The following is a 24,180-nucleotide window of genomic DNA, read 5'->3' as shown; positions in this document are numbered from 1 at the left end:
CCCAAATGGTAAGTGAGAATCGGTCTATTAATTCCCATTCATCCACCCAGCATTACCGCGATTTCGAAAATTCAAACAACGCAGTAGAAGGCAAGTCCTCGGAAGGAAAGCGGAGGAGGAGATTTCGGCGTGTAGCTCGGAACAGCCACGACGCGCTCAGGTGGAGGCGACGACTGCGGCGAGAGGAGGTCGTGGCACGGCGAGCTCATCTGCCCCTGCCCGTTGCGCATGTTCCCGCGCATTCCGCCATTTTCCAAAACCACCCCACGTAAGCCTCCTCAAATACTCAACCGCCTCGCCGATCTCACAAGCACAACACCCCACCACCCTGCCAAAAACCCTAGCCCACCCTCCGACCTGCCATCTCATCCACGTCAATGGAACCGCCGGCGACCGAGCCGAGGCGCTCCACGCGGCGGCCGCGCACGAAACCGGCCTACGCCGACGCCGACGCCGAGATCGTCGAACGCGGCGGCAAGCGCCGGCGCAGAGCCCGTGGGAAGGGCAAGCCGAAACAGCCCGCGATGGTGGTGGACGCGGGTGGCGCGATAGACCACGACGACGACGACATCTGCGCGTCGGAGCCGGACGAGGAGCAGCTGCGGCTGGCGGAAGAGGAGGAGGAGGCCGCCGCGCTCGAGGCGGAGGAGCAGGCCAATGCGCAGACGCTTGGCGCCAAGAAGAGGAGGGCGGCGGCGCGGCCAAGCGCCACGCAGGAGCAGGAGCAGGCGGACGCCTCGGAGTCGGAGGACCACTTCGTCGGCGACCCGATGCCAGATGACGAGGCGCGGCGACGGTGGCCGGAGAGGTACAAATCCGAGGTAATACGGAGCCCATCTCAATCTCTAGACCGTAGGCGTCACCTTTGGAAACTATGACGACTGATGAAACATCCTTCTACGTGTTGTTTGCCTCAGGATTCTGACGATCTAGAAGTTACTCAGAGGTATGGCTTGTTGCTGCACCTGTGTCTTTCACCTTGTTGTACTTACTGTAATTAAGAAAGATCAAGATTCATTGTATACGATCGCCTTGACACGTACGTAAACCAAAATATATGTCTCTGCAGGTCGGGCGGGGAGCAGGAAAACAGCGCCCTGTGCCACTACACATCTGCTCGTGTGGACAATATGGATTTTGACCTTGGTGACGATGTCTACATCCGGGTAAACAACCGTGATCACCTAGCTAGCTACTTTCAGTTGCAGTAGTGTGTAGTATCATTGATTGATTGATGTGGTTTTCCTTCTGCTAGAGCGTTTCTATAGCGTACTGAGATAGATGCCTATCTAGTACAGTTTAATTTGGAATTTGGGCTGCCATATTTTGTTATGATGGTTTTTGTTTTTGAGTAGTTTCTGTTATGATAATTTTTAAAAATGGTTATACAGGCTGTTTTATGTTTCGGGTATGTTGCTAACTTCTGCCACACACTCAATTAGAATGTGCTCACCTGGTGCTTGCATGTAAACTAGCAGTTCTCTTGTAGCAATTCAGTAATGTAATATACAGGGCTGGATTTAGTTTGCTAAACTGTGTTTGATCATTTTAATGAAGATACATGAATGCAAATCAAGTTCTGCATTTGATAACTGAACCATCAAGGCACATGTTTCATCTAGTACACTAGGACTACAGTTTGCACCAAAAGAATAAACATATGTGTAATCATATTATTGCTTTTTTGAGTGGCTGCAGGCTGCTCCCGGTGAGAAAGATTACATTGGCAGGATTACAGAATTTTTTCAAGGAGTTGACCATGGGTCTTATTTCTCTTGCCGCTGGTTTTTCCGTGTGGCTGATACGGTACGTCTTAAGCAGGCTGTTTTCTTCTTCTTCTTTTGATGGCAATTCAGCATGTGTCTAAGAAAAAAATTGCAGGTCATCACTGAGAAGTTGCTGAAGGTTGGTGATCATGAGCATGATGATAAGCGGGTTTTTCTTTCAGAGCAAAAGGATGATAACAAGATCGAGTCTATCATCTCGAAAGTAAATATTACTTATGTTGGCCCAAATGTAAGTGCTTCGCTCATTCTTTCAATTTAATGAATTTGAACCACATACTAATTTTTTGCTGATCTCTATATGTTGCATTATGGTGAAACAACTACAGGTGGCCCCGCAGGACAAAACTCAGCTTATAGCACAGTCAGATTTGTATTATGACATGTCTTATTCGGAAGCATATTCCACATTTTCTAATATGCCACCAGGTAATCACCATAGACTTGTATGGTCTGATTATAATTTTTTTATTAAAATAGTATAATACGTAATGATTTTGATATGTCCCTGAAGTACATTAGGAAAACTAAAAATTCATAAATAGTGTGTACCATGATACTTTTTTTTTGAACCAAGTACCATGATACTAAGAATGGTACAATACAGTAACGATTTTGATGGATCCCTGAAATACAGTAATGTTTGTTGATGAGTTAATTCTTTTGTAGAAAATATTGGCGCAACAGGCAGTGAAACAACATCAGATATTTCTTGTGATGATGATTTCTCTTCTAAGGAAAAAGTGATTGCCGACTTTGCGGCACCACCTGATGCACAAACGGGAACAGCAACACTGCTGGACCTATACTCTGGATGTGGTGCAATGTCAACTGGTCTTTGCATGGGTGCAGCATTGTTTGGCTTAAAATTCAATAGAGTAAGTCTTCTGGTTAGGATGTGTTAGGACTTCCTATGGCCTTGAATGTACTTTAATTTACAATCTAAATATCAATGTCTTGTGCAGAAATGGGCTGTAGACATGAACCCACATGCTTGCAGCAGTCTAAGGCATAACCACCCACGTACAGAGGTAGGTACTAACTACAATTGGCACTGGATTAAATTCTCTGTTTTATTAACCTGGCATACTTGTATTATTTTATCTCTAATTTGTAGGTACGAAATGAGAAGGCCGAGAATTATCTGTCCCTCCTTCAGGAATGGGAAGCACTTTGCAAGGCATATGACGTCTATAATAGCAATTTTCTACCACGGACTTTGAATGATGATGAAGTTGATGTTAATGTACCTCTCTCAGAGGGTACATTTGAGGTAGAGAAGTTTGTTGATATATGCTATGGTGATCCAAATAGCACTGGAAAAGATGGCTTGTGTTTTAAGGTACTGCAGACTTGATTGTTCAAAGTTCCTATTTGTGCAATTATTTTGTATTTCAGTGTTACTTTTATTCTTTCTCTTGAATGTTTAATGATGTACTCGTTAATTTAGAATATTTGTAAGCAAAGTTTAGTTCAAGATATATATTATTTATATAGGTACGGTGGAAAATGTATGATTCTAGTCATGATAGCTGGGAGCCACTTGATGGCCTTAGGTTGGTATCTTCTTCATTGTATTGCTCTTTATTTTGTTTTGTCAATAGTATCTTACCCTAGTTAACATTTCAGAGATTCTCCGGAATGTATTAAAGAATTCGTTGAGAGTGGTTATAGGGAATCCATTTTACCCTTGCCTGTAAGTACATCCCTCCTTGTTCGTTTTGGGATCTTGTTCTTGTGCTACCTATTAATGTATTTCTAATTCCGAAGGGCCGTGTGGATGTTATCTGTGGAGGTCCTCCGTGTCAAGGAGTTAGTGGACTAAACAGACATAGGAAGCACAAAGATCCGCTGACGGATGAAAGAAACCAACAGCTAGTTGTGTTTATGAACATTGTAAACTACCTTAGACCCAAGTATGTTCTCATGGAGAACGTCGTAGATATTCTGAAATTTGCAGATGGGTTTCTCGGGCGGTATGCGTTGAGTCGGCTTGTAGCCATGAATTACCAAGCTAGACTTGGGATGATGGTTGCCGGATGTTACGGGCTACCACAGTTCAGAATGCGAGCCTTTCTTTGGGGAGCTCTTCCTTTAGTGGTATCTCTCTTTTCTATGCTCTTTTTTACCTTGTAGCGCTCTTGCTAAGGTTTATCTGAAAATGTAGGTACTTCCAAAGTTTCCTCTTCCCACTCATGATGCCATTAGTTGAGGACAACAAGTGCCAACTAAATTTTCGGTACGAGAACACATTACTAACACAATGTTTTTATTATTATTATATCTTGCTAAAATGATGTTCTGTTTTCAGCAATGTCTAGTTGCATGTGATGAAACTGAAGCTAAGAACGTGGAGGAAGCTCTTGTCCTAAGAGATGCGTTGTCGGATTTACCAAAGGTTAGCACTGATTGACTTCCTTGCATACTCAATTATTTTTTGAGTATTGCCTGTACATTTGTGGACTTCTCTCTTGCTATAAATTATATTGTTTTTCTATAGGTTGGAAACGATCAACCTAATGATGTGATGCCTTATAATAGTAGGCCCATAACTGAATTCCAGCGCTATATCCGACTCAACCGTAAAGGTAAACCCACATATTGTGACATGTTGATGTTTAAAATTAATATGAACAAGTAGTTTTATGTTTTTGTAATGAATTTTCTGTTCATTTCTTATCTCTTTCATTGTATCTGCAGAGTCATGTTTTTCGTGTATTTCAGTCATACTGTTAACTTTTTATCCCTTTCTTTGCATGTGGCATAGTCCATTTTTCTTGTATTTTCAGTTATGTTGGTGGTTCAATGATGCCACCTTGCCATAGTTTCCATCATTTTTTGTGTTTGGAGTGACTTCTTAATTACTGTGAGTTACTTTGTGACATGCTGAGTTACTTGGCTCTGTTATTCACTTTAAGCCATGATGGATGACTCGCTTGGAGATGCCACTCCTAAGAAAGTTCAGCTATTTGATCATCAGCCGCTTCAGTTGAATAAGGATGATTACGAACGTGTGCGACGCATTCCCAAAAAAAAGGCAAGCTAAGGCAGAACATGTGTCATTCTCTTTATCTTTTTGCCCTATCCTGTAATTCTTTTTTTAATCATCTATCCTGTAATTCTAAGCATTAGTTTTATGCCAGGGGGCCAACTTCCGTGATCTGAAAGGTGTACGGGTTGGGAAAAACAAGAAAGTTGAGTTTGATCCAGATATTCCTCGTGTATATCTGTCTTCCGGGAAACCATTGGTATTTAAAATCAGTCTGTGTGGTTCAATCAGCTTTAATAGTGTTTCTATTTCCCATGTTTTAATCAACCTTGCTTCTCTTGTAGGTCCCTGATTATGCAATGACCTTCATGAAGGGGAAGTCATTTAAGTACGTATGCTGACTGAATATCCTCATGTAATATTCCTAGAACTCCACCAATAATCCTTGTTGTCTTGCTCTGCAGACCATTTGGACGCCTGTGGTTGGATGAAACTGTGTCAACCGTTGTGACGAGAGCCGAGCCTCACAACCTAGTAAGATCTTGACAAAATTTATGGTGCTTTTATGATTCTTTGATAACCTGCCAATATATTTTGTTTGACGGGGACTTTCGGATGCAGGCTATATTGCATCCGAATCAGGACAGAGTTTTGACTGTTCGCGAAAACGCAAGGCTGCAGGGCTTCCCAGATTACTACAAGCTGGATGGCCCCATAAAACAGAAGTAAGTTGATCTAACTTGACATCAACTGTAGTTTTGGATGAAACAGATTCTCTGAACCTTGTTTATTGTGAAGCTGATTCTTTACTTTTACGGGAATTATGAAACTGATCCGGTTGTGTTGCGTGTGTACTTCTGTTGCAGATATATCCAAGTTGGGAACGCTGTTGCTATCCCTGTTGCTAGGGCTCTGGGGTATTCCCTTGCACAGGCCTACCAGCAGCGTGAGTTCGATGGAGACCAGCGCCCCCTGTTCAAACTGCCTGGAAATTTCTTTCCTGCGGCCGCAAGATTGCGCCGAGGAAATTCTGGAGACGCAGCAGTAGTTGAGGAAGAATAGATTCTTTTTTTATTCGGATCATATACTTGCTTTCCAAACGTTTTATTGTTTCTGGAACACTGTTCATTCAAATTTTGATAGAGAAGAAACGGAAGGATGGCCTTCTTTATAAGTGTCATGTATGTTTTTGTTTTGTTATCTTCTGGAGGCACATTTATGACTGAATCTGATTCTGAAACTTTTGCCATGTGCCTCACCATTAGCGATGCAACATTTATAGATTCCTGAATTTGTTTGAGCTCAGTACTAAGCTACTTCACCATTAGCGATGCAACATTTCTAGATTCCTGAATCTGAAACTCGCTTCTGAAGATATGTGATATTTGCACCAGGTCAATTAGCCAATATTCTCTAAATTTTCTTGAGTTCTGCTTTCTTACTAAGGCACTTCCTCCTTAGTGGTGCAATATTTCTGCAGTGCTGCTACTGAATGTCCAATCTCTTGATAACTGTTTTAGTTGGGACATTGCCATTTGAATAAGAATGACAGTCCTTATATTACAGTGACATATCAACTTTGTTTTATTTTTTAGACGATGTCTGTCTGACAGATGGTGGATGGGAGCCGGCGCCTGGGAGGCACGCTGGTGACCATGGCGACCCGGCTGAGGAGCGGTCATCACAGCCGAGCGGTTTTAGAGCCTTTTGATGGAGCAGCGCCGGCCGAGCTGCCGCTCCGTGACAAGCGGGCTTTCGCCGACACCCTTTCGATGCGAATGTAGACCATGAAGACGGCGATGCGTTCATCAGCGTCAGGCTTGCGCTCAATTTGTTGATGATGAGGGATACCTGGGGATGATGGGTATTGACTGACAGCGTCGTTGCCACGTTGGCGCTCAGACGATGCGGTGGACGTCGGAGGCGAAGACGCGCACCACGTTCTGCTCTGGAAGGCAGTGGCTTGGACAAAGCATCATGCCTCTGCTCGAAGCAAAGCTTGCACCAAGACAAGGGTCTCGTCTGAAACTGTTCTCATTTATCTGTTTGTTCTTTCAGATTCTTATGTGAACTAAGGACCGGATTTTCACGAACAAGAAAATAAACAGCTGGGACAACAGCACAATGTGGTGGACATAAAATTAGCTTCTACACTCGTCGGCGGCGAGGACACAAGACAGGGGAAACAGAGCACACGCTACGATCTTGGTTTCAGAGTGTTCCTTTTCTCCAGAATATTCAGAGTTGTGTTGCTACGCTCTTTTACATTTAAAAATATAAAAGTAAAAAAACAAGTGAATGTTTTTTGAGGCAACTTGTACGGAAAAAAGGACTCCATGCCAAGAGGCACCTAGAAAATGATTTGAGGTGATTTTTAGGTGAAAATGGCTTAAAGACATGAATGTTCATGCATGATAGGATTTTTTGTGATTTTTTCCAAACATTGTCAGATTATGTTTTCTTCGACAAACTCACACATTTGCCGTGAGTCCGCAAGTATCAGGCTTACGATGCAAAAGCACTGCTGAAGAGTACTTGGTGCTTCCACATGAAACGTTCTTGGTGAAATCAAACATTCAGCTGGGGACACTATACGGCTTGAGGATATTTGTGTTGGCTATCTAATTGTGCTCTATGCAAGCATGTACAGAAGCCAATCAAGCAACCAGTGGATACTTTAACTTGACGGTGATACTTCTACTAATAGACTAAGCAATGCATATGCTGAAATAATCAAAGCTGTAGGGTTGCGAAAACTTTGTGCAAATTCTTCTCTTCCATCACATTCATAGTGTTCATCTCGAAATCATTTACTTAAGAAATCTCTTGTCAAATCAGGAGCAGCCATGTAAATCCACCCTACACACTCGATTCCGTGCTTTTCATGTCACTGTGAAGAGAATCCAATTGTATTCAAGTAACTCGAGAATTTTCTTCACTATGGCTGATTAAAGTAGCGATGAAGACAATAAACTTTGAACTATCAACGAAAACTCTACCAAATGGTAGGACGTAAGTACAACACAAATGTTAACTGTAATGGAATGACAGACCTGAACTTCCATTCTCAAAGCTATAGGCAGTATCCATCCAATAATCCCTGCTATAGCCATCACTTTATCTGCTCAACTTGGTACTACGTACTTGCTCAATTGTTTGAATCTCTTACTACCTTATTATTTTCTAACCTGAATGAAAGGATCTGAAAAATAGGGCTGCTGATTGAGTGATTGATGGTACTGGTTATGAGTAAAGAGTATTAAAGCAACATCTAGAAAGAAAAATGTTTAGAGCTACGTACAACTACAACTACAGCCATTTACAAATTGTTGTGAACAAAGCTTTTGCAGAATTGGGTCATTCGCTCTATAGTCTATACTGAAGAAGAGTGATGTCTGCCCCATTCCAAGCAGAGAATCTAGGTCAAATTCCTTCAAATATAAAACCTGTTCATTTGCTTACAAATATTCCAATAAGCAGGAATGACAACCTCAGATAAACATGTTCCAGAGAAGCTCTTTTTTGCTTCCTTTGAGAGAGTCAAAACACATACTAATTAAAAATATGGCAAGAGCAAGAGCAACAAATGAACTCTGCTAAGCAGCAACAGTTATTCAAATTCGGACCAGGCTCTCGGTGTAAGGTATTACATTGAAGTAAAAGATTTCCTGCCCAGAACCAGCATCCTCCTCGGTCGTGCCATCGTGCTGGTACCTCAGGCGATCCAGCTCGCATATGGTGTCGATCTGATGCGTCTGCAGATCGTAGCGGCTGATGTAGTGCGACGCCCTTAGGATCATCGCGCCGCCACCCGGGAGGAGAGCCACCGGGTGCGCCATCCCTGAGACGTCGAGGGTGTAGCGGTGCTCCCATCGCGTGTCTTGTTCCACCAGCGTCCAGATGTTGAGGGGCTTGCTGCTGCTGAAGGCGGTGAGGAACAGCTCGCCGTGCACCTCGTCCAGGACGAAGGACTCGTCCAGGGCAGGGTCCAGCGAGTCGGGCAGGTGTGTGACGCTGAAGCTCTCATCGTCCAGACTGAGGCGGAGGATGCCGCGTGGGCTCGGATCGAGACCGGGCTTGTCAATGATCCAGAACAGTGCCCCCTTGGCGAACACAGGGGTGATCCACACGGAGACCGGGTATAGTGGATTGGGCGTGATTTCCCTCCATGAATCTGAATCAACGCCAACAGTGAACACCTCCATCCCCATGTTGTGGACGCCCGTGAGAGGGTCCCTGGAGCGGTAGAAGGCCCGGACCACCTTGTGCCTGCCGGTGCGAGGGTCCCGGCCAAGCCCTACTGGGAGGCAGGCCTGGTACTGGTACATCTTGTTGCGGTTGTTGATAGGCAGCCGCATGGCGTCCCTGGTGGCAGGGTTGAAGAGGTAGACGTTGGTGTTGGTAGGGGCCACCACCAAGCCGTCGCAGTGCGCAAAGTAGCACACCGAGTTGAACTCCTCGAGGAAGTCGTCGGTGTGCATGACGAACCTCGCCTCAGATTCCTCCTCTTCGGAGGAGGGCGGCTGCCACTGGTAGAAGCTGATATCGGTGGAGAAGGTGGAAGGCCAAGGCTCGCCCTCGATGACGTGAAACAGCGTGTGCGGGGTGACGAGCAGCGACGGGTTCTGCCTCCATCTGGAGGCAGATTGCTGGAGATGCGAGCGGATGAAGAAGGGGTCGGAGATGGTCGCGCGCCACGCCTTGCTCACGGACTTGAACCGCAGCAGGGACTTGACAGGCAGCCGGAGGAGGGTCTCAGTGAGAAGCTCGTCCAGCAGCTCGGCCGGAGGAGGCACCTTGGTCGTCTTCCTCCTCTTGCAAACCTTCATGTCCTACATGCAGCAAGGGAAGGATCATGTACGCAAAGATTAGTAACTCGGCATCCATGGTCCCTACATACTATAGAGTGGCGTGGTATATAACGATGGTCTGCATGAAGATGAATAACCAATCAACAACTATAGCTAGAGTGGCCCCTGCTTCACAGATATGATTGTCTCGCCCGGAGATTTTAGACTTATAGGCGTCAAGCCCCCATTTTCAAGGTCACCCACAAATATGAAGAGACAGTTCTTATATCTATCTATGATACGGAGTATGAGAAGGTGCTGCTGTGCTTACCTTGGTAATTCCAATCAGCTGAGACATGACGAGTCAGAAATCTTGTTCATCATCATAGTAGCAGCAGCAAGCAGTCAGAAAATCTTGTTCATCATCATAGCAGCAGCAGCAAGCAGATGTAAGAAATTCCAATCGGTTGAGACATCATCAGTCAGTCAGAAATCTGCACTTGTACCGAAAAGACAGTGAATAATACAAGTAATAGTAGTAATTCCAAGAAGGTGTGCCTCTATCAATCAGGTTGCGCTCTGCTCACCTTGGCGCGAACGGAGAAGAAGGGTAAGGTAGGCCGGAGGAGGGAGGACTAGTGCCTAGAGGCGGAGATCATCAGGTCGAAGGCCGCGGTGGCGTTCGTCGACAGCGGCGCTGCAGGGTGGCGGCGGTGCAAGAATCCCTAGGGCGGGCGTCGGGGAGCGAGAGGCCGAGGGCGGGCGGTGCTTCAGGGCGAAGGCGGGCGGCGATGGCTGCGTCGGTCGAGGGAACCGGCGGCTCGGTCGTTGGGAGGAAGGTGGAACCGCGGGCACGGCGGCGGCGGTGGAGGTTTTTTTTAGATGAAAGGCACTGAACGTGCCCGACTTTGAATTAACAAAGCCAACAACGGCGAGATTGATACAAAGTGCTGAACCCAGCTTACAAACCGACACCACACACCCACACGAACTACCGAAGAAGCTACAGCCGGAAGCGCGACCAAGAAGCTCAGCCAAAGCGCCTACGAGGACTCGAAGAAGAGCTGGAGTCTACAGTGTCGGGCCGGAGCTCACCCGAGAGCGAGCCATTTTCACGCGCGCCTCAACAACACTCCTCCGTCGCAGAAGCGCCACCGGAGGCCGACCACCACCGAGGACCGACCCGCGTTGCTCGCAGACCGAGAAGTAGCACCAGGGAGGCTCGACCAGGGAAGGGGGACGGAGCATGCCTTGCCGAAGATCGCCAAACGAAGCCACCTTCGCCACACAACCTTCGGAGAGCAACTTGTTGTGGACTCCAAGACGATGTCTTCAAGAAGATCGCGACACCGGAGTGCCGCCACCGCCCGATCCGAGGATCTTGGGTTTTCACCCGGAGACTGTAGAAAGACGGAGAGAAGCCCCATGACGCCTTCAGGAAGGGGACGGCGTCCACAGACGTCGCCATCATGGCCCAAAAGGGCAAGGGTTTCCCCTCGGCATGGCCTCTCCTTCTTCTACACAGGGTTAGGCCGACGAAAGTCAACCGAACCACCGCCACAACAAGCTGCTCGCCGCGACCACGTCGCCCGCACGACCATGGCCAACGACCAGCACCAGAACCTCTGGCTCGCCCGACAACCAGCAAGGTTCCCACCGACCAAGGCCGCCGCCTTGAGACCAAACTCCTCGCGCCGCCGGACCGCAACAGAGCACCGAGAGCCACCACCTACGCAGAACATCCGCTCCCGAACAGACGACAACCGACCTCACTGGCATCTACCCCACGCAGATCACCAGGTGAGAGAGCACCTCCACAGATCTGGGCTGCCCACAGCCACCACGACTCGTGCCGACACCAGATCTGAAGAATGGCGGAGAAGGACAGCCGCAGCGAGATCTGCGGCCAGCAACCTCCCCGGCTGCCGGCATCGCAAGATCTGGCAAAGGGGCCACGCAGGGGGCTCGAAACGAGGCCGGGCCCCTGCCCGGCCGGCCGAATCCACCCTAGGCCTTGCGACCTGCGCCCTCCCGGAGAACGCCCAGGCCGCGCAGAAGGCCGGCGCGCCGCCGCCCTGAGCGCCCACCGCCGCGTGCTCCGCTCGCAGCCGCTGACCCGACGGCGCCGCCCGCGCCGCCCGCAGCCGCCGCCCGGGCGCCATCGCCATGCTCGCGAGGGGAGCCTGCTCGCGCGGGGCGCTGAGCCCTCCGCCAGCCGACTACGAGGAGGGGAGCCTCGCCGCCGCCGTCAACCACACGGGCTAGGCCCGGCGGCGACCGTCGGCGGCGGCGGGGCGAGGGGGGTGGGAGGAGGGGTTAGGGTTAGGGGAGCGGGGGAGCGGGGGAGCCACAATCTGTGTTTCTTTCTCGATACCAGACCGCACCGCTTCAATCCAGTTTGCTGTTTTTTTTAAGATAATAACTGATGGAATTCATTGTAAAGGAAAATATAATATAATCCCAGACTTTTGCAAGAATGACCTCACACCATACTTCCAGACCGCAATCAAGCTCGTCGTCCTCGTCGTCACCAAGCAAGTACAGAAACCTGATCGAAATGCAGCGCAACTTCCAACACCATCGTATCACTGCCGCTACCGTCGCCACACTGGGCTTTGAACACCGAATGAATGTCCACCCCGGAGGGTGAAAGCTAATATTCTTTCCCAGAACATCGGGCAGGCAGGAGATGGGGAAGAGCCAGCAGTACCTCTCCAGACGAACATCCCCCAGCAGTAGACCCAAGCCACCAGTAGAACGCTCCACCATCTAGCAGGTTCGGGCGTCGACACGTAAAGCCACATCCTCCCCTCGTCACCAAGGCCGCCCGGAGGGAGCTGCAAGACGCTGCAGCCGCAGATCAACAGAAGAGCACACACGGCCCTAAAAAGGAGGACAGTGGTGCCATCCCCTTCCTCTCCCTCGCCACCATGGCCGGCCAAGGGGAAGACAACAACATCAGCACGCCTCCGACTCCTGAATAGACTCCACAAACCCCACGGTGGGGTCGAAGATCGACCGCACCCGGGGAGACCACCCTCCCAGATCCACGGATCTGAGAGGGTACATGGCCAGTAGCTCGATGGTGCCGCCACAAGTGGCCTTGTCGAGATGGGGATCAAGCTCCAGCCCTCTTATTCCGACGCGACGCCGCCTCCACCATCCCAACGACGTCCCTCAAAAACCTAGATGAAACCAAGCTAAGCCGCTACCCGGCGCAGCAGGAGAGGACCCCGCGCCGCCGCCACGCTACCGGGGCTTTGCCCGACGGTGCCACCGGCGGCGGCGGGAGGAGGAGGGAGTTGGGGGCTAGGGTTGGGGTGGCGGGAGGAGGGACTCTAATCCAGTTTGCCGTTGCAACCGTTTCACCCCACACCAATCAAATCCAATTCCCTAAAAAGGACCAATCAAATTCATAGCATAATCCGCACAAAAAAAAAACAATCTCGCCTGCACATGCAACTTTTCTAAAAATGCGTAGAAACAAATTTCTAGGGGCGGCGATGACGCTGGAGCTGGTGGTTCTTCTCGCCCTTGTCTCACCACTGTCAAATTCATTTCCCTAAAAAAACATATACAATCAGTTTTCTTGATTTGCTTGAATTCTCTTGTACCCAGGCACTTCATCGTTGGTGACGCAACATTTTTACACTGCTACTGAATACCCGATCTGCATTTGTGGAACTAAGTTGCTCAATTCAGACCATGGCTAGCGTCAGATCAGGTGTACGATGAGGCCATGGCGGCGTACATATTGTTGCACTCTAGTGCATATACCACAGCAATTATTAATTAATGCAACATATACAAAGAAAAATGTTGAGAACTATGTACAGCTACAACTACATCATTTACAGAAGGTTGTCAATCCATATGTTTGCAGTGAAGCCTGCAGCCTTCCAAGCAGAGAATCTAGGTGGAATCCCTTCAAATATAAAACCTGTTCATTTGCTTCCAAATGTTCCAACAAGCACGAATGTCAATCTCAGTGAAACATGCTCCAGAAGAGCTCTCTTTTTTTATCTTCTTTGAGAGAGTCAAAACACACACTTCAACACGACAACAAGAGCCAGAGCAACGAATGAATAGAATTGCGCAAGTGCGGTTTTATTAGTGGCCTCAACTCTGCTAAGCAGAAGCAGTAATTCAAATTCGGACCAGGCTCTCAGTGTAAGGTATTACATTAAAGTAAACGATTTTCCGCCTAGCAGCCTGCAAGGTGCCCGTGCTCTCGTATCTCAGGCGATCCAGCTCGCACACGGTGTCCAGCTCATGCGTCCGCAGATCGTAGCGGCAGATGTACTGCGACCGCTGTACAATCATCACGCCGCGGCCCGGGAGAAGAGCCACCGGGTGCACCAGCCCCGAAATGGTGAGGGAGTAGCGGTGCTCCCATCGCCCATCTTCTTCCACCAGCGTCCAGATCTTGAGGGGCTGCTGCTCGGCCGGCTTGCTGCTGCTGAAGGCGGTCAGGCATAGCTCGCCGTGCATCTCGTCCAGCATGAAGGAGTAGGACTCGACAAGCGCAGGGTCCAGCGAGTCAGGCAGGCGCGTGACGCTGAATGTCTCATCGTCCAGGCTGAAGCGGAGGAGGCTGTGCGGGTTCGGATCAAGACCACGCTTCTCAATGACCCAGAATAGGGCCCCGTTGACGAACACAGCGGTGATCCAATCAGCGACAGGGTACGGCAGATCAGCCGCGGTTTCCCTCCAGGAAGCCGGAGCATCACCGACGGTGAACACCTCCATCCCCATGGCGTAGATACCAGTCCGCGGATTCCTGGAGCGGTAGAAGGCCCGAACCACCTTGTGCCTGCCGGTGCAAGGGTCCAAGCCGAACCCTACAGGAAGGCAGACCGCGTACCGGTGCATCTTGTTGCGGTCGCTGTGCGGCAGTGTCATGGCGTCCCTGGTCGCCGGGTTGAAGAGATAGACATTGGTGTTGGTGGGGGCGACCACCAGGCCGTCGCAGTGCGCGAAGCGGCACACAGAGTTGAATTCGCCGAGGAAGTCGCCACCATGCATGAAGAGCTTCGACTCTTCAGGCTCCTCCTCGGAGGAGGGCTGTTGCCACTGGTAGAAGCGGATCTTGTTGGAGAAGGTGGTCGGCCAAGCTTCGTCCTCGATGACGTAGTTCAAAGCTTGAGGGGTGACAAGCAATGAAGGGTCCTGCCTCCATCTGGAGGCAGATTGCTGGAGGTGCGCGCGGATGAAGAAGGGGTCGGAGATGATTGCATGCCACACCTTGCTCACAGACTTGAACCGCAGGAGGGACTTGACGGGCAGCCGGAGGAGGATCTCGAAAACAAGCTCGTCGAGCAGCTCAGCCGCATGAGGTGCCGTTGTTGTCTTCCTCATCTTGCAAACCTTCCAAGTCCATGGCAAAAGACAGATTATACACAAAGATTAGTAACTGGACATGGTTCCTACCAGTATATATACTAGCAAACATGCCACGACAGTATAGATTAAATAATAAGAAAATATGTAAATGTTGTGCGTCTGCTGTGTGAATTCAGCCTACTTTTATCCTCTCGAAAGACTACCTTGTTGACTATGAATCTGCTTCTCAATCCCAACCCACAAGAAGACAACACTCTTATCTTCCTCCTATCTCATCCCCCCCCCTCCCCCCCGGATTTGTTATCGAGGTCTCACTATTCACAACAGTTGACCAGCTCCACTTAACGTAGTTTCACATCTTCTCCAACACTGCTAATCTTGTGTTTGTCTCACCTATCGTAAATAATGAGGTGGCAATGCCGCAATGACACCATCTTCCCTCTACCCTCCCCGTCTACCCGACAGAACCCAAAACCTAGTTTCACCTTCAGTTCTGTGAGGAGTTCAAACTCTGATAGGGCATCAACTACTCACAATGCGACATTAGTGCAATGGACATTTTTCTACAACAAACAATCCTAAAACAACTAATTTTGCCATTAGAGTTGATTATAATCCATACATCAAGTTTCATTTGCATGCAGCGTGCAAGATATCAGAATTTGACATCATGATTGTTATATAGATGATCTAGTTTCCTCGAGCCCTATTTCTGAAGAAAAAGAAGATCAAAGAAAGGTGGTGATCATGGTGCAGATTATAGTAAAACAACCCCACATACCAGTAAACAAAAAATAGTGTCAGTAATACAAAATAGTTGGTTAGGTGGAACTTACCAAAAAGATATGTAGAAAACAGTGTCAGGAAAAAATAAATAGTTGAAGTGACCATTTTCCTATCAGATAATATAAAAACAACTATAAGTTAACACCATGAAGTTTTTTCTATCTGGAGATGATGTTGCGCCTCATGAACTGAAAGCTAGCGTCAGTAGCACTCTGTTTCTGCCGAGATCATAAAGTTGTTGTGCCCATTTCTAGATAAATGATGGATTCAACATAAATGGGCATGAAATTTTCTGCAAGGTGGAACTAACCAAAAAGATATGTAGTCAAGTCTTAGCAAGCATTTTTATACGCAGCATCAAATATGACTGCAGGTTACTGAACAAATTGTGAAAGAATATGACTTTGGGGCATGATAAGTTCATCAAATCGTCATGCAAATGAATTGTTCGAAAACCGCAGGACGGTACTTTCCTTGCAGATTACTGCGGCTCGATAATGCACCATTAAACCAGACATCAAGTTAACGAAGCTGTAGCACAAAGCGACCAGATACTAACTATCAATCAGGTCCAAGTTAAATCTATCTTTTGGGGGAAGTTTTACAAACACATTGTAGTTGCAGAAAATGAATAATCCATATCGCACTCATGCTGTCATCTCACAGCATATTTTACAGCCAACAAAGGAAGAGAACACCTCCTGTACTGAAGATGAGGAAGCACTACTGAAGATGAGGAAGCGGCAGCGATGCTTTGATCCTATAACGATGGAGTACCTAATAATAACCACTGATTTCTCAACTCCCCGCGGTAAGTCTCAACACACACCAAACAAGCGAACGAGACTAAAAGTCTATTTCCCATCTATAATAACCCATCAGCCAACTCCCATTCCCCATCCGTTAGGCTGCCGAACACGCTGTTAGTCCAAGTGCGAATCAATCAATCTCCACTGATAACTACGGCAATATAAATAATGCGTACCCTATAAACATCATCAGCAGCCTGCGTTTAGGTAGGTAGCAAATTGGCATTTCTACAGCGCACATCAGTCACGGAAGATTTCGCTGATAAGCGACGACAAATTGGTCGGGGTGGACTCGCGGTTCGTTTATACAAGGTGAACATAAGTGGACGGGGAAAGGAAAGGGGGGTTCGAGGGGGCGGGGATTGAGCGGGATTCACCTGCGCGCGGGGTGATCTCTTTGGGGTTGGAGCGGGCCGTCGAGCGCGCGGTGCGCGGCGTGGTTCAGTGCGCGGCGGGGCGGTGGTCTTGGAGCAGGTGGAATCCTGGCGCGCCTCGGCGGATGGGGGCCCTGGAGGAAGTCGGCGGGGAGGACTTGGCGCGGCGGAGGGTGGCCTGGAGAAGTAGGCGGAGAGGACCTTGGCGCACGTCGCGGGAGAGGGCTTCTGGCGCGCGTGAGTCGGCGGAGAGGCGGAGTTCACGGCGCGCGGTGGAGCGGAGCGGAGCGGGGCGCGACGTCGGTGGGGCTGGGTCCGCGGCGGCGCGGCGCGGCGAGGCTTGGTCGGCGACGGCGTAGAAATGCTCGTCGGAGCTAGGATGCGAGGGTTTGGGCTCGGCGATGCGCGGTGGAGGTGGAAATTTGGGGGGAGAGGAGGGAATTTGGGCGCAGTCGTGCATTTGGGCGCAGTCGTGCCGGTTTGGTTGCGGTCGCGCGAGTCCGGTGGCACGCCGGTCGATCCGTCGGTGTAAAACCGGGCCCGGGCGTATTCAACGTTCTCCAAGGATGTGTTCGGTTCTGGAATTTGGTGGAACGGAACGGAACGGTTCCGTACCCAGCACCCATCCGTGTGTTCGGTTGGAGGGAAGGAACGGAACCAAGTCATTCCTCAAAAGGGAATATACCCTGTAGATGCGGAACCAAGTCGTTCCACCAATTTGGTGGAATCTGGAGGAACGGCTCGTATCTGTCACCGCGCAGACTGAAAAAAAGGTGAGCTGAACCAAAATCCTGCCATTCCGTTCCGCGTTTTTTCCCGAACCGAACACAGGAACAGAACCATTCCGTTCCTCGCTTTTTCCGAACCGAACACGGGTAGGAACCATTCCGTGACATTGGAATGGAACCATTCCGTTCCATGCATCAGGATTCTCAAACCGAACACATCCCAAAGGAGAGATTTATGACTTTTACTACTAAGTAAAAAATTTCTTACATTTAGAGAAGTCCCCCTTTTTTATAGCAACCACGTATTTTATTAATTGAAAATCAAGTTACATGAAACTAAAAGATGAGCCGGGATAAAATAATCATCCTCAATTTGCAAACAAAATCATAAAAGATCGAGAAAGTACAAAACGCCCAACTCCAACGCCGCCGAGACGGACACAAGAACATACGCCGAGCCACTACCAACGCAAGATCCAAAAAAACTACCATCGCCATTTGCGAGTCGGTGAACATGCATGCTGCAAGCAGCGAGCCGCGTGTCCGTTTGGCACGTCGATGGGGGGACGTCCCCGTGCTGTCGTGGACCAAGATACGCCGCCTCCCATCGATGAAGTGGGAGAAGAAGGACATATCCACCACCCTCCGGACCAACATCTTCGCTCCAGGAGAACCACCTCGCCTTAGCCGCTAGTGACACACCGAGAAACTAGTCTCGACATATCTGAAGAATGGCGAGAAGACCAAGCTGTCGATCTAAATGATCGAACAACACACGTTGCCTTCAACTCCGAGACGCCGCCCAAAAGGTCGGCGCTGGTGTGGGAGTAGAGTTCAAACAGATTTGTTAGCCCCAACGCCACTCTCACCACCCCAACGGCGCGCCACGGCAGACGAAACCTGGCCCTAACTACTAGGCCAGAACCGAGACACAAGGTCCCCTCTCCTTCGTACCGCCACCGGAGCGGCAAGCGGAGGAAGAGGGGACCAAGGCCAACGCCCCTGGCCGGTGGAGGAGATTGGAAGGAGTTGGAGCCGCCGCTGCCGCCTATGGCGAGGATGAAAAGGCAAAAACGATTGATGTTGATGGCGAAGCGTGTTTATATGCGTGTCTGTGTAAAACATAATAATAAAAATACAAGCTATCTGGAGTTTTGGAAGCACGGTTTTAGTAGAGTAAAAAATTTAAAGGTGACATTGGCTTAACGGATTCCTTTTGATAGTGCTTGTGTCAATCATGTCCAGACCACAAAGTGTGGACTGGCTTCAAGATGGTAGAAAACCTTTCTCAAGTTCGAGTTCAAAATGTGAGTCATAAAAAATAGCTCGCTCTATTTCAAAATGTAAGTCATATTTATTTTATCATAAGTCAACCTTTCTTATGTTCGATCAAGTTATAGAAAAACCGACAGAAATCTACAATATCAAATCAAAATAGCTCGCTCTATTTCGAAATGTAAGTCATATTTATTTTATCATAAGTCAACCTTTATTATGTTCGATCAAGTTAAGGAAAAGACCGGCCGAAATATATGATATAGAAACGATGACAATAGATACATATCTTTGTATGCATTTCTTTGGTATTGCTCATATTTATATTCATTTCAATAAACATGGTCAAACTTTAATTTTTTTTACAAAAAAAGTATATAATGTATCGTGACAAGTTTATGTAACTAATAAACCATGCTGTTCACTTGAGTATCCTCCCGTTCAAATATATATAAACAATTCCTTTATTTAGGTACTCCGTACATGTATTTTTTAGGATGAACATGGGGTTTTATTGATAGAAATATGATACTCCAGTGCGTGTGCTGTGCTGCGAGATGTAGTAAAAACTAGTGGACTGCAAGCTGTGCTGCCTATCCTTCCAGTTCCACCCACCGGTCAGCTCAGTCCACAGCACCGGAGCCGGAGCATGCTCTCCGTCGGCGGCCGCCTCCACGGCGGAGCTCCCCCATGGCGAAGGCCCCGCCACCGCTCCTGCCTCGCGTCTCCGCCGGCCTGCAGCAACAGCAGCGGCGGCGACCCCGAGTTCGTGCCCACAGATTCCGCTGCTCCATTTCTCCAATTCCTGCCGCCGCTTCCTCCTTTCTTTGAACAGACTGTGTTTGGTTTCGCAGGAAGGCGAGACCCGTGCTCTCGGAGAGGTACCGGGACGGCGCCGCCAAGAGGTTCCTTCGCTTCTTATCTGACTGAATTTGCAAAGAACGGCCAAGTCTGCATTTGGCAAGCTAAGGATTGATGTGAGTGTGACGAACAGGTATCTGTTGGACGGCGACTCGAAGCTGCAAGTCCACTGGGAGAAGCATGACTCGTCGATGAACACTGCTGAGGACGAAAATGTGAAGTCTTCGATTCCCCGAGCTATCAGGGATTTTGTGCTTCCAGCAGGGTTTCCAGGTGAATGCTGGTATAGGGTTCAGCTTTACAAGCTAGGAGATGCAGTGAATTGAGGTGTTTGCTGATCACAATGCAGAAAACAAATTATTGTGTGGAGGGCGGCTGTGGCCTCGGGAGGCTGGAAGGTGTGGTGAGGGGAGAGACGCGACGGCGGCGCGCGGGGAGACCAAAAAGCAGTCCCGCCGCGCGCTTGGGTGGAATCACGCGCGCGCGTCTGGGCGAGACCAAAAAGCAGCAGCAGATTTCGGCGTCAACGGGCGATCGTGCGCTCTGATCCAGGCTGGCCCACCCGCCAGCTGCCCCTGCTCTAATTAAATCTGGTAGCTGCGGGAAGAGGAAACACGGACGCGAAGAGGTTCCGGTTCCCTCACGTGCGTCTGCGCGTGGTCGGTTCCGCGCGATCCCTTTCAGTTAATTCCCTCGCTCGCTCGCTCCATTTATTATTCTGCGTACGCGGCGACGATAAAAATCATGGATCCTGCACTGCACGTACGCGTCGCTCCTTTTTCTCCCGCACCAGCAAAAATAGATTTGATTTGATTTGCTTCGCTTTGTTTTTTCTGAGTACGTACGAGACATACACGTGCACATGCTTGTACAGCTAGCTGCGCTTGATTTGGAGTACTGTACGTACGTGTTCCATTAATTTGAAGGAGATCCAATACATGATATGATCGACTTGGGTACGTACGGTGGTCGCCTCCGTCGATCAGCTCGCCGTGCGGCTGGCGGGTGGGCCAGCCACGACCTCCTCTCGCCGCAGTCGTGCCTGTTCCCAGCTTTCCTCCTCCGCTTTCCTTGAGAGGACTTGCCTTCCACTGCTATCCTATCCTCAGGAGCCAAACATTTATGGCTGAATCTCATTCTCAAACTCTTGCTTCTTCAACATGAGTACTACTGTATTAGTCAGTATTCTCTGAATTTGTTTCATCTCTGAGTATTAGGCTTGGGCCACGTGCGGTGGCCATGGCCATGGAGACTTGAGAAGGTCGCTCGGATTGCCTGCACGCGAGGAGAAGCTGCCTCCATCTCAGCCGCGTGGTCTCGGATCGATCGAGAAAAACCCTCTCGCAAGGAAAGCAGAGGAGCAAATCTCGGCGTATAGCTTTCAGAGTACTACAACAGCTTACAACAGCTGGGACGGATCCATTTTTAATCCCTAAACCTTTTTCTCTCGCCACTACTACTACTACTCGCTAGCCTACCAATCCATCCATTCAAGCTAGCTGCTAGCTACCCCTTCTTCTTCTTTTCACTCACGTAAGCTAGCTAGCCATTGATTCTCAGTTTCATTCTTCCAAATTTTTAACATGACCTTCCAAGATTTCATGCACTTGTACAGGTCAAACACCAAATAATACAATCACTCGAACCAACCATATACAGACTAAGGCCACCCATGCAACTCAGCAACCAAAAATCCATCACCGCAGTCACAATGCTCAAACCAAGTATCCATCATCATCATTACATCACATTATAACACTACTTAGTGGCATTGCTGCGGCATCACAAGAATCCATCATCGCACCAGCAGCGGCGGCAACATTGCCGACGCACGCACAAAACAGGCAAGACCATAACCATCCGCCCAGCCACGCGGTACCCTCCTCCTCCTACTACTACTACTACTACTACTAATCCTCCAACGCCACCGCACAAACCCAAGCCGCGGAGGAGCCGCAACAACCTGCACATTGCAAAACGCCAATACGCGAACCAGGCATGTCCGTCTGCAGTCTGCACGCAGGCAGCAACGATGCTAGCAGCAGATGATCGAGACCAACAAGTATAACGGACAAACCAATACATGTATACAGAAAAATCCTTCTACCAAACACACAGACCAACCTGTCGTCCGAAACATCAGCTTTTCAAAATGGTGCGCACAATCGCACAGAACAAACAGCCATCAAGCACCCGTCTCCAAACATTTCGGAGGGAGCCAAGTTCAGAAATGTTCCAGATTGAGTAAGTACGTACTGGGGTTTCAGAGCTTACGTTGTTGTCGACCCACCACAGCCAACACGGCTTGAATAAAGAAGCCGGACACGAGCCGCCGTGAAGCACGTCGGCGAGGGGCTTCGGTGGACCAGAGCCCCACGGGCGAGGCCGAGACCCTCTTCCCCAAGCCGTCTGCCCAAAAGCAGAAAGTAGAAGAATCTTAGCCGGTCATTCTAATCCTTCTTCTTCACCTGAAATGAAATAACACATCATCTTTCTTTCAAACTGGTCGCACACCGCATATAGAACAAACAGCTACAGATCAGGCCCAACTGAAACAAAGGGGAGCAGACCAAGTCTGTACATTTCCAACAAACTGCAATTTGATACTGTACAAGTATACCGAGAAAAAAGCAGCAGTACATGCTTCCACAGGCTGGACAATTTGCAAAAAGCAAAACGGAGATAACTTAAATCATTCTAGACTAACAGCTTCCTGGAGCTCTACCTCTTGTCCTGCAACCTAAACACAGGACACTACTAGTTATTTACTCAAACAAACCGCGGTCAGGTAAAGGAAAAATTTGGCATGGACTCATCTAAACTCTCGGACATCCACATTCATAACACAGCAGCAAATACAGTGAGCAAGTCCAAGAAGACCAACTCATTTGTCACCCAAATATACACAGGTCAACAAAATCTGCCGCAAACTCAAGCTTCCTTTGACAGAAGCAAGTGCATCCACCACTAAGTATATCCAAGAAAGCAATTCAAGCTTCACACATATTTGCGTTCCAAGTAGTACAGAAGACTTGGAAATAAAAATCACAGAGAGGAGCCAGAAACTTCCCCATAAAACACATGGGAGTCGAAGAAGGAGGGTCAGCGATGGTCGTTCAGTCCTCCTTGTTATCCTTCCTTGGACAAAAAAAAGGCAGCATGATCAGCAAACCAAATGCAGATATTTCGCAAAGAATGTAACATAATAAGGCAATGATATGGATCAGATGTATCTCAATCTTCCCATAAGAACAACTTGCTGTCCATGAACAAGAAGCAATGCTACATAACATGGCAAATTCGTGTACAACCAATCTGAACCAAGTCATGCATTTAATCTACGTAGAACAATCTCGTGCATCAATTCTAGAATAACAAATGGAAGCTCCATACTACATTTAATCTAGGACAATCGTAAGCAGAGTACTAGTCGATTCACAGCCACCTGAGTGCCTCCATGATGTTGCCGATGGTGTTGGCCACAACACAATGCTTCCTCTTCCTGGTTCCCCTCCGACACAGCCTACCCCTGAAAAAATATGCAAGAGTGTCAGCACCGCATATGCATCACAGCCATTTTTCGTTGACTCGGACATGTTGGCATCATCCATACATGCAAAATCCCTATACTGCCTAGCAATACAAGATCAAAAGGGAAATTTTTGTTGTGCAAAACACAAATTACATGGAGAAGAGGGGCTCACCAGCAGGCAGCAGCAGCGTGTTGGGGAGGTGATCTGCGACAGCCAGGAGCTCGGGAAGGTGGCCGCTGGCATCAGCAGAGCCCTGTCTCAACACGCCACAGAGCAGAAACGGCGTGAGCAGTCCAGCGATGCAATTTTTTGCAGCAGAGAAGGAAGTGAAGGTGATAGGAGGAGAGGCTGACCTAGGTCGGTGGGAAGCAGCGAGCAATCTTGACGAGCTCGACGGCGTCCTCCTTCCTGGTCGCTCCCCTTCCGTGTACGAGCCGACCCGACGGAACCGCCTTTGTCCCCAGCTCCGATGCGCGCGAGCAAGCGGATGATAGAGGCCGCGGTCGCCGGATCTGGAGGCCCAGCCGACGGACGGTGAAGACACCGGTCGCCGGGGACGGGGGCGGCCTCGCCGGCCGGCCTTGCAGCGGGCCGCGCTTGGACGCGCCCGTTCTTTGGCTTCCTGGTCCGGACCTCGTCGGAGATGAGGCGGCCAGGCCAAGGGGAGAGGTCGACGGCCGGGAGGAAGGAGGCGGCGCGGCGCGCGGGGTTGGGTCGTGAGGTTCGGTAGGCGGCGACGGAGTTGAGGTTGGGTAGGAGAGCGACGGTAACTGGGGAATTCTTTTCGTGGTCCAAATTTTGGCTTTGTTTGGGCTTGACCCAAATTTTGGCTTTGTCGCGCCCACTGAACTCAAATTTAGGCGGGTCTGCCAAGTCATCCATCCGCGACACCGCTCCACAACTCACAT

The 24,180-nt window shown here is 49.0% G+C and overlaps 1 pseudogene; it reads left to right on the top strand.

Annotated features, from left to right (window-relative positions):
* The first annotated feature begins 377 nt into the window (after positions 1-377).
* On the top strand, positions 378-6,557 carry LOC124664355 (annotated as a pseudogene).
* The last annotated feature ends 17,623 nt before the right edge of the window (positions 6,558-24,180 follow it).

Source organism: Lolium rigidum, chromosome 6, assembly GCF_022539505.1.
Source record: "Lolium rigidum isolate FL_2022 chromosome 6, APGP_CSIRO_Lrig_0.1, whole genome shotgun sequence".
Classification (NCBI taxonomy): Eukaryota; Viridiplantae; Streptophyta; class Magnoliopsida; order Poales; family Poaceae; genus Lolium; species Lolium rigidum.
The sequence above is the reverse complement of the archived record's forward strand: the minus strand, read 5'-3'. Positions and strand labels throughout refer to the sequence as shown.